General features: G+C 38.5%; 1 pseudogene; it reads left to right on the top strand.

The window, feature by feature from the left end:
• Positions 1-7189: 7189 nt before the first annotated feature.
• On the top strand, positions 7190-9600 carry LOC101402327 (rho GTPase-activating protein 42 pseudogene; annotated as a pseudogene).
• The last annotated feature ends 365 nt before the right edge of the window (positions 9601-9965 follow it).

The raw sequence follows: 9965 nt of genomic DNA, 5'->3' as shown, positions 1-9965 counted from the left end.
GTTGTTGTAATAGTAGCCTCTACTATGGGAATAAACAGATGATACAGGAAAAGTGCTTAGTATGGTGGCTTGTACACAGGGTGCTCTCACTGAAATAATGTTCCTATAGCTGTTGTGTTGGGTGCCGAAGGTGGGGGAGGGAGAAGGATCTGCATGAATGAGACGACAGTACCCAGTCATTGACTGACTAGTAATGCCTTATGGAGACGTAGTCTAGAGCAGAAAGGCCAGAGCTGCCTTGCCAGAACTGAAGTGAGCTTAATTTTAGAACAAAGTAGGAGTCCGTGCCTAGAATTAAGGTACAGCATCAGAAAAGAACTAACAGGATGGATGATTGTCTTATTTATGTATCCAGATTATCAAAGTGGAACAATTTTAAAACCTCAAGCCTGAGCTTTGAATGTCCGACCCAAGAGACTGTCCCCAGACCCGAACCTGCACTGGGAGCCACATGGACTTTTCTGTAGAAAAGGATGGTCACCAAAAGGGGATTGCTTAAATATGCTGAAGCCCTATGCTAAAGCATCGATTCTAAAGTTAACTCAGGAGCCATGGAACATTCTCTGAAGAGTTTTACTCTTTTCTGGAAGAAGCTTAAGAGTTGTCATTTTCTCTGTTGATGGTAAACTGCCTGCAGAGAAAGCTTTTTGCCTTATACCCAAGAGTGGTGGAGAAGAATGTAATGAGCAAAAGGCAAATGGACAAATCATGAAATAGTTGTTATTCTCACTCTCTGGCCTTATGGAAAGGCAAATTTGGGCTGATTAAGAAGAGTCAGTGAACTGAACTTTTTCTGCTAAAGTTTCTCTTTTGCCAAGGCCATTGAAGAATTTAAAAACAGTCAGCAGAAGCAGAGAAAAAAGCTGTAAATATTTTTGAGATTCTCAAATTGTTTCTAAACATCCCTAGTTGATCATTTTTAAATGCAGACTAAGGTAGAAGCAAATGAACGTGTTTTGAACACCAGTTATGTGCCTGACTCTGTAATAGCTGCTTTCTTTATATTTTTCTTCTTTGTTTTATGTTAATCTTTAAACTACTCTGAAAGAAAAATGTTATTTTTTCCAATTTACTGCTAAAAAAAGTAATTTGCTAAGTCTAATAATAGATGTTTCTGGCATTTGGAAGCAAGTTCACCCAGCTTCAAAATCTGTGATCTGAAATACTTTTTCTTCCAAAGGTAAAAAAAACTTCTAAAGTTTCTTCCAATTCTAAAATTCTAAAAATATATTTAAATTGTAGCTTTAACAATCTTCCTTCCAGCAAGATTTCAACATGGTTAAATGCAACACTTCACATATTTCTTACCTGCACCTGAACAAGTGAAAGTGGATTGAGAAAAGCCATAAAAATGCTGATCGGACTCACTTTAAATTCATGATTACAAACCTCAAAGGGACTTCGGTCCTGCCAGGCAATCCTACTCTCTAGGTCCCTGGTAGATTCACTCCATCACTCAACTCTTCTTTCTCTGCTCCTTGTTCCTCAAACCCCTGCAACCTTTTCCCTCTCCTAACTCTCAGTTACTAACCATGCTTTTCATTAGTAGAGGAATTGGAAAACTTCCAGATGCTTCCATTTACATGTCTACAGATTCAATTGTATCTGTACATATATATTTTGTCTTTCCTCATATTACAACGGATGGGCTGACTGCTGCAATCTAATAAAAGAACCTCAATTTGTGCATTGGATTCCAACACCTCATTAATTTATAGACTTTCCTCCTAAAATAGTTCCCTTCTCTCAATCATTATCAGTTTTTTCATATCTACTAGAACATTTCAGAGTGTGTGTATGTGTATACATTCTTACACATACACATGCATACATACACACACACGTGTGTGTGTGTGTGTGTATTTATATATGTATATAAACATCAGTTCTCATTATTCCCACTAATTCTGTTCTATAAACTCACTGGAAACACTGAATTAACGAATATGAAACTGTTACTCCTAGCAGAAATACAGGGTTAGTTTCCTGAGAGTCTCAAGTCACAATATTTTGTTTTACATGTGTTTCTGTTTAAAGACATCATATTTAATATATATTTCTTACATATAATTAATTTCATGGTCTTTGAATAATTGAAAGCCAGGAACTTTGCAATTTTTATTTTGCATTACATAGATTTGTTTGCCAACATCCTTGTGAAATATGCTAGTCTTATCACTGTTGAAAACCAACTCTTCTGTAAACCCTTTTCCTGTATAACACTTAGCAGGTATTTTTTTAAGTTCTCCCGCAGCCTCCTGATCTGTGGAATCTGCCTTGCCTTCAAGTTTAATATTTTCATGCCAGATCTCCATTTGAAATATGTGAGCAAGCCAGCACTGGCTGAGATGTGTTTAACATTTTCTTGACCTGGATCATGCGATCATAAATTTCTTTGACTTTCAGCTTCACAACAGTACAGTCCACTTTGCCTTTTTTATCAGTCATCACCTCATGAATCTACAAATTTAGCCACTTTCCCATCTTCACCATAGCGTTATTATGCACTATAGATGTGACTCGAGCACTTTCCGGAGTAGCTTCACATACAGTTTGTTGACTTTCCTCTTCCTTTTTCTGATTGTACCCTGTTGTTCATTCATCAACATTGAACTCAGAGCCAATGGCATTATAACTCATGCCCAAATGAAGCTTATCTAACACATATTTCTCCATAAGGCATATCATAACCCCCTTATGCTTAGCAGCACTTCAGTATTGCACTTGGAGGGCATTTTAAACAGTGAAATCATCAACCAAAAGCATAAAAATGCGAAAGAATTTGATGCTAAGTAGACTGAAAAGAGCACTTGTTTACAGTATGAGAGCTGAGATAGAAGACAGAGGGCTACCTTGTTTGACCTCCACTGGGAATGTGCACATCAAGTGACTCAAATTTTTCACCACTCTGCAAGTCTGCATATGACTGGGAAAGCACTATGGCTGTTGATTTTGAGTTAAAAATAAATTTTAGCAAGTAGGTGAATTCACAAATATGGAATCTGTAAATAATGAATATTGACTAGGAGTATGTACATATATAGCCAGCTTTGGTGGTCTAGTGGTTAAGATTCAGTGCTCCCTCTCATTGCCTGGGTTCATTTCATGGTCAGGGAACCATATCACCCATCTGTAGGTTGTCATACTGTGGTGGCAGCATGTCGCTGTGATGCTGAAAGCTATGCCTTAGGTATTTCAAATACCAGCAGGGTCACTCATGGTGGACAGGTTTCAGGAGAGCTTCCAGACTAAGACAGACTAGGAAGAAGGCCCTGGGCACCCACTTCCAAAAAAATTGCCCATGAAAACCCTGTGAATAGCAGCGAAGCATTGCCTGATATAGCGCCAGAAGGTGAAAGGATGGCACAAAAAGACCAGGCGGTGTTCCACTCTGTCATACTCAGGGTTTCCAGGAGTCGGAATTGACTTGATGGCACTAACACAAGAATGTATATGTATGTGTGTGTATATACATATATATACACACACACACACATATATATGTATATATGCTCTGAGTGTATATATATGCTGTAATTATATGTTGTAATTTTAAACCACAAATATACCATGTATGTATATATGCTGCAATTGAAAAATAACAAAAACAAACTTTTGCCCCTGGTTTGCTTGTAATTTCTTGCCTTATATCTCTGCTCCCCTTGAAATCTTACACAGTTTCACTAGCTCCAGTAACTTTTATCCTGTTCTTTCTTAAACCACAACATCAAGTCTCCACTGTCAAGCTCATCCACAACCTATAAATTATTAAATTCTATAGTCAATACTTAATTCTCATCTTACTCCACCAAGCTGCGTCATTTGATACAGTTGATCACCTTCGTCTTCTTAAAACTCTCTTTTCGCTTCACTTCTGGACACTATTTTCAGTTAGTTCCTTTCTGGGACTTTCTTCTCTAGAGCAGTGATTTTCAAATTTAGGAGTGCATATGCGCTGGGGGATACAAAGATCTTTCAAGGGCTACAGTGGCAAATAGTTTTAAGGGAATCACTGTATCCATCCTATTTTTTGCCTGAGACTATTCATGCTGGTTCTATTTTATTTCCTTTCATAGTCATCATTCTCTCACTTTACAAAAGAAAGATACCTGCACCTTTCCTGAAACCCACTCTGGTGCATTGCCCTAAAAACATCAGGGTGCCATACAGATAACAACCTAGGTGCTGAGAAAATGAAAGGCTATAATGACTGAGTGACGAAGAGTTTTGCAAATCAGGGCTTGTCAGATCTTTCCAATCTCTATTTTTAACAAATTGAAGGAAAACCTACTGAGTTGTTTGGTAGAATCTTATGAGAATCAGAGACCATGTACCACCACATACAGCTTGGACAGTGAGGATCAAAATTACCTCCTCCATCCCCTCCCCCACCCCAACATACACACATCTTACAGTCTACATTAACATGACTATTTCAATGTTATAAGAATTAAAGTTGTAAGAACGTATAACTTTATTATTCCAAGAGAGACTATTACAGAGGCAAATAACTTAATTGTTCATTAAAGGAACTTCCAGAAGGACTCGTAAACTCTTCAATTTATCCTGCTCCACAAAATCCTTGCATTCTGGTTCCAGTATTTATAAACTGTTATATTATGATCTTTACCCAATTTTAATCAAGCCCCTTTACTCTCCTCCTGCTGGGTATTAAAACTCTTGTCACATTCTCAATAAAATCTGATTGTACTTTTCTGCCACAATCGTGGAACACTCCTCAAGTTCTGACTGGGTAGTCTTCTCTCTTACTATGCTAAGGAATAATCTCAGGTTTGTCTTATCAGTACGTTATGTTGGTGATATTTGGGGATCTGGCATTTTACAGTGAAAAACAATCTTTGACTATAGATCACTATATGTTTTTGTCATTAAACTTAGGAGTTTTAAAATCAAGTGACACTGTCAATTCCCGTCTACTTATGTGAGCAAGCCTTTTTGGAACACACACACATACATACACACACACACATGTAATGAGAAACGTTAATAGAATTGATGCTAAACTCTGTCTCATGATTAACTTTATAATCAAAATTTATATTTCCCTATTTATATGTAATGTACTACTAATAATTGTAACAACAATTCAATCCAAAAATAATTTTCACACTTAGAAACTTATGGAAATTTTTACAGAGAAGGCTTATGTCTCAATGGTTTTAGGACATTACAAACTTACATTTAAAAATATACACAGACTTTTTTTCTCAGAGAAATATTTTAGAGGGTAAGCTTTAAAACTTTTTCAGGTGTAATAGTATATAATATTGGACATATTTTGCAAAAGAAGTATTATAGCAATATTTATTCAAAAGAAAACATGTAAAATTCCTGACTGTTAAGGAAGCCTTGCTCAGGTATTTTCAGACGAACAAGAGTAACCATCAAAGTGTATGATGTTAGAATCACTAAGGATATTTAAAAGGTGATAGAACAGTGTTACTTTATTATTTTATTTTATTTGGTGAGGAAGATTGGCCCTGAGTAACATCTGTTGCCAATCTTCTTTTTGCTTGAGGAAGACTGTCCCTGAGCTAACATCTGTGCTAATCTTCCTCTATTTTGTATATGGGATGCCGGCACAACATGGCTTGACGAGTGGTATGTAGGTCTACCCAGGGTCCAAACTCGTGAACCTTGGGCCGCCAAAGCAGAGTGTGCAAACTTAACCACTACGCCAGCAGGCTGGCCCCTAGAACAGAGTTACTTTAAACTTTAAAAATATCAATATTTATAACAATAAAATTATATTCCTTATAACAACTTAAACTCATGATGAAAAATTTTAGTGTCAATTTAAAAATATGTAAAGGGATATCTATTTGTTTCAAATCCTTTCATGAGACACAGGAAAACACAGTTGGAAGGCCACTGTCCTGTTCTACCTCTAAGCCTACGACTACCGAGTCTTCTAAGCTGTTTCCTTCTCTAAGAGCCTCCTAGGGGAGGATATTTTTGAGTCCCACAGCATTAAATAATATCACTTCACTTACTACCACCAAATTTGTACCTCCACTCTCCATCCCCCAGACTTATATACTCAACCTTACATTTGATATATCTACTTAGATGTCAAACGTGCATCTCAAAACTGAACGTATCCCAAAAATAACTCTTGACTTTTACTCCCAACCTACCCTAATAATTTCCTCTCCATTATTTCCCATCTCTGCAATCGCTACTTAAAAAAAATAAAGAAAAAAATAACTTGGAGTTTTCATAGACCAGTCTCTTTTTCTCTTTCTGTGAAATTACACATCCAATCCAATAGCCTGGCCCACCGGCTCTACTTTGGAAATATACTTGAAATCTGACCATTTCTCACCATTTCATCTCTAAAATCTAAGACAGTCACAATCATTTTGCTCCCCTTTCCCATTTCTCCCCCTCTTGATCGTAGCAAATGAATCTGAACTAGTCTCCCTGCTTCTACTCTTGCTCATAATAGTCTCTAGAAAGTAGGAACAAAAATCTTTACAATTTAAGTGAAATTTTATTATTTCTGTCTTCAAACCCACCAATGTCTTCCTCTCTACCTAAAAGTCCTAGCAGATATAGGGCCCCATCTCTTTTGTCTTATTTCTTACCTCTCCTCCTCACCCCTACAGTTCCAGTCACACTGCCCTCCTGTGTTTCTGTACTGATCACAGTCCTATCTTTGCACTTACCTTTCCTTCTGCCTAGAATGCAATTTCCCAAGCTAGCCATAAGATGTGAGTCTCCCCAGGCATTCAGGTCACCTTGACCTCCCTATACATTAGCATCTTCACATAGCATTTTCCATTCTGCCCCCATCCCTTACCCTGCTATGTTATTCCTTCATAACACTCATCACCACCTAACACATAAATATTTATTTGCTACTATTCTTACTATCTTCTTTCACCTCATACTGGAATGTAAGCTCCTTGAGACCGGGAACTTTTTGTGTTTTGTTTACTACTAAATTCTCAGAACTTCAAACAGTGCTTAGCACAGAGTAGGTACTCAGTAAATATTTGGTTAATACACAAATGAATATCTTTTTGGCAAAAACCAAACAAGGAAGAGAATTGATTTGATTCAGGCTATTGCAATAGAGAGATCTGAAAATTGGTGCCTGAGCAGTGTGGTTTTGCCTAGAGAGGAGAAGACAAGTGTAGGGGAGCAGAAATGGTCACCGCAAAATATGTCTCTTTGGCATAAGGATTATTTTGGCTCATTATTTTTAAGAAACAGCAGACATAAGACAAGTTCTGAAAACCTTTGTAGGAAAAGACTGATTCAAAATGCTAATGATGTATCATTTTTTGCGCCACTTGAGAAACTTCAAAAAGAACTGATAGGTGCAGCAAAAGGTGGAAAGAGGAAGTTTGACAAGGAGAGTGAAAAATACTATTCTGTTCTTAACAAACGTTTAAATTTGTCTGCAAAGAAAAAGGAGTCTCATTTGCAAGAGGCAGATACTCAGATTGACCGAGAACATCAAAACTTCTATGAAGCAGCACTAGAATATATCTTTAAAAATCAAGAGTTTTGAGAAAAAAAAAAGAAATTTGAATTGGTTGAACCTCTTTTGTCATTCCTTCAGGGTTTATTTACTTTCTACAGTCAGGGATATGAACTCACCCAGGAATTTGCACCATATAAGCAACAGCTGCAGTTCAACTTGCAGAATACAAGAGTAATTTTGAAAGTACTTGACATGAGGTATAGCGGTTGATGCAAAGGATGAAATCTGCCAACCAAGATTACAGCCACCCAGCCAGTGAATGATGGAAGGCTATCTTTACGTCCAGGAGAGACAACCACTTGTTTTTACATGGATTAAACATTATCGTACATATGATAAGAGAAGTAAAACATTTACAATGTGCATTTCAGAAATGAAATCCAGTAGGGAAATGAATATCCTTGTTACTAGCTCCCCAGACACGTCTAAATTAAAATCTTGTATCCGACGAAAGACAGATTCAATTGACAAAAGATTGTGCTTTGACATAGAAGTAGTCGAAAGGCATGGGATCATCACGTTGCAGGCTTTCTCAGAAGCTAATCAGAAAACCTGGCTTGAAGTCACGGATGGGAAAGAACTGATTTACACCCTGCCTGCCATTATCAGCAAGAAAGAAGAAATGTACTTAAATGAAGCAGGGTTCAACTTTGTAAGAAAATGAATTCAAGCTGTGGAAACAAGAAGCATCACCATTTTCGGCCTCTACCAAACGGGAGGCATGAATTCCAAAGTTCAGAGACTCACGAACACCACATTTTCGGCAAAATCCCCTCCTGATGTTAACATCGATGTTGAACTATGAGATGATAAGACAATAACAAGTGGGCTGAAAAACTATCTCAGGTGTCTTGCAGAACCACTGATGACTGACAAGTTACACAAAGATTTTATCGTTGCTGTTAAATCTGATGACCGAAACTACCAGGTGGAGGCTGTACATGCATTGGTGCACAAATTGCTACAGAAAAACAGACACGCTGGAAATCTTAATACAGCACCTGGTCAAAACATCACTACACAGCCAATAAAATCTCACGACTGTCTCAAAACTTAGTGTCATATTTGGCCCAACTCTAATGAGAGCACAGGAAGAAGCTGTGGCTGCCATGATGAATGTTAAATTTCAGAACATTGTGGTTGAAATTGTGATAGAACACTGTGAAAAGATTTTTCATACTGCCCCAGACCCAAGCATTGCTCTTCCTCAGCCTCAGTCTTGATCTGGATCCCGAAGGACAAGAGCAATCTACCTCTCCACAAGCACCTAGAAGCCCAGAAGTAGGTATACTCCGCGCTCGGCAGAACCCTACAGCAACTTATATAGCAGCAGCCCAGACAGTACACCCATGGAGAGCACCGAGTTGCTCTCCTCTCCCCGCTCTGAACAAAACAGCGCTACAAAGCCAGCTTCCTGCCAGCCCAGGGAGAAATCTGGAGGGATTCCTTAGATTGCATCCCCATCACCTTCCAATGGACAGAAAAGTCTTGGTCTCTGGACAGCTAGTCCTGAATCAAGTTCTAGAGAAGATGTAACCTAAACCGATGCAGAATCAGACTGCCAGAGTGTTGCCTTGGTCACTAGCCCAGGGGATGTTTCCTCACCCATCGACCCGACCAAGAAAGGGCCTTATGGGCTTTCAGGACTGAAAAGAGCCTCAGCTTAGTCTCTCAGATCTCTCTCTTCTGCTAAAGGAAACAAGAGCTACGGTGGATCCATTCAAAGTTTAACATGCATAGGTTCCAAAGAGAGACCCAAAGCCCCACCACACGCAGCTCTGTCTCCAAAAACGCGCAGGAGGCTAAGGCTAGACACTGCCTCAAGCAATGGCTACCAGTGACCTGGCTCCGTTGTGGCAACAAAAGCGCAACAGTTTGAAATGTTGGTTCACTTAAGCCAGTTTCTTCTGTGGCAACACCAAGCCAAAGCCATGTACTCCAATAAAGCAGAGCGCAGCCGCGAGCTCTCCTTCCTGCAGGGGGCGATATTTCCTAACGTGTACCCAGCAGTGGAACCAGGAGGGATGAAGGCAACTTATGAACGCGAAACAGGAATAGTACCAGAAAATTATGTCATCTTCCTCTAGTACTATTTAGTGGATGGCAATATCTTCATGGTACCCGTGGCAACAGATGATAAGTGCTATGATTTTATCTGACACAGATATGGAGATCAGCCCACTAAATGAAAACAGTCAATTTCTATCAAGTTCTACACCAGCAGACTATGTAGATGCTTGCCATTGTTTTTATTTTCTATTTTGGGGGGAGTTTCTTATTTAAAAATCTTGATTTTTTTTTTTTTTGATAAATAACTCTCCACAATGTCTCTCCCATCACAATTCTAGAATCTCAAATACTGTGTTAAGTACTATATCCCAGAAATTTGGAAACTAGAAATCTGCTGTAAGAATTTTGAGATCTGTCCTCTACTGTCTGGCATTCTCTGAGG

The sequence above is a fragment of the Ceratotherium simum genome, chromosome 14 (genome assembly GCF_057802395.1).
Source record: "Ceratotherium simum simum isolate JZ-2026a chromosome 14, ASM5780239v1, whole genome shotgun sequence".
Classification (NCBI taxonomy): Eukaryota; Metazoa; Chordata; class Mammalia; order Perissodactyla; family Rhinocerotidae; genus Ceratotherium; species Ceratotherium simum.
This window is presented reverse-complemented; position numbering and strand designations above follow the sequence as displayed.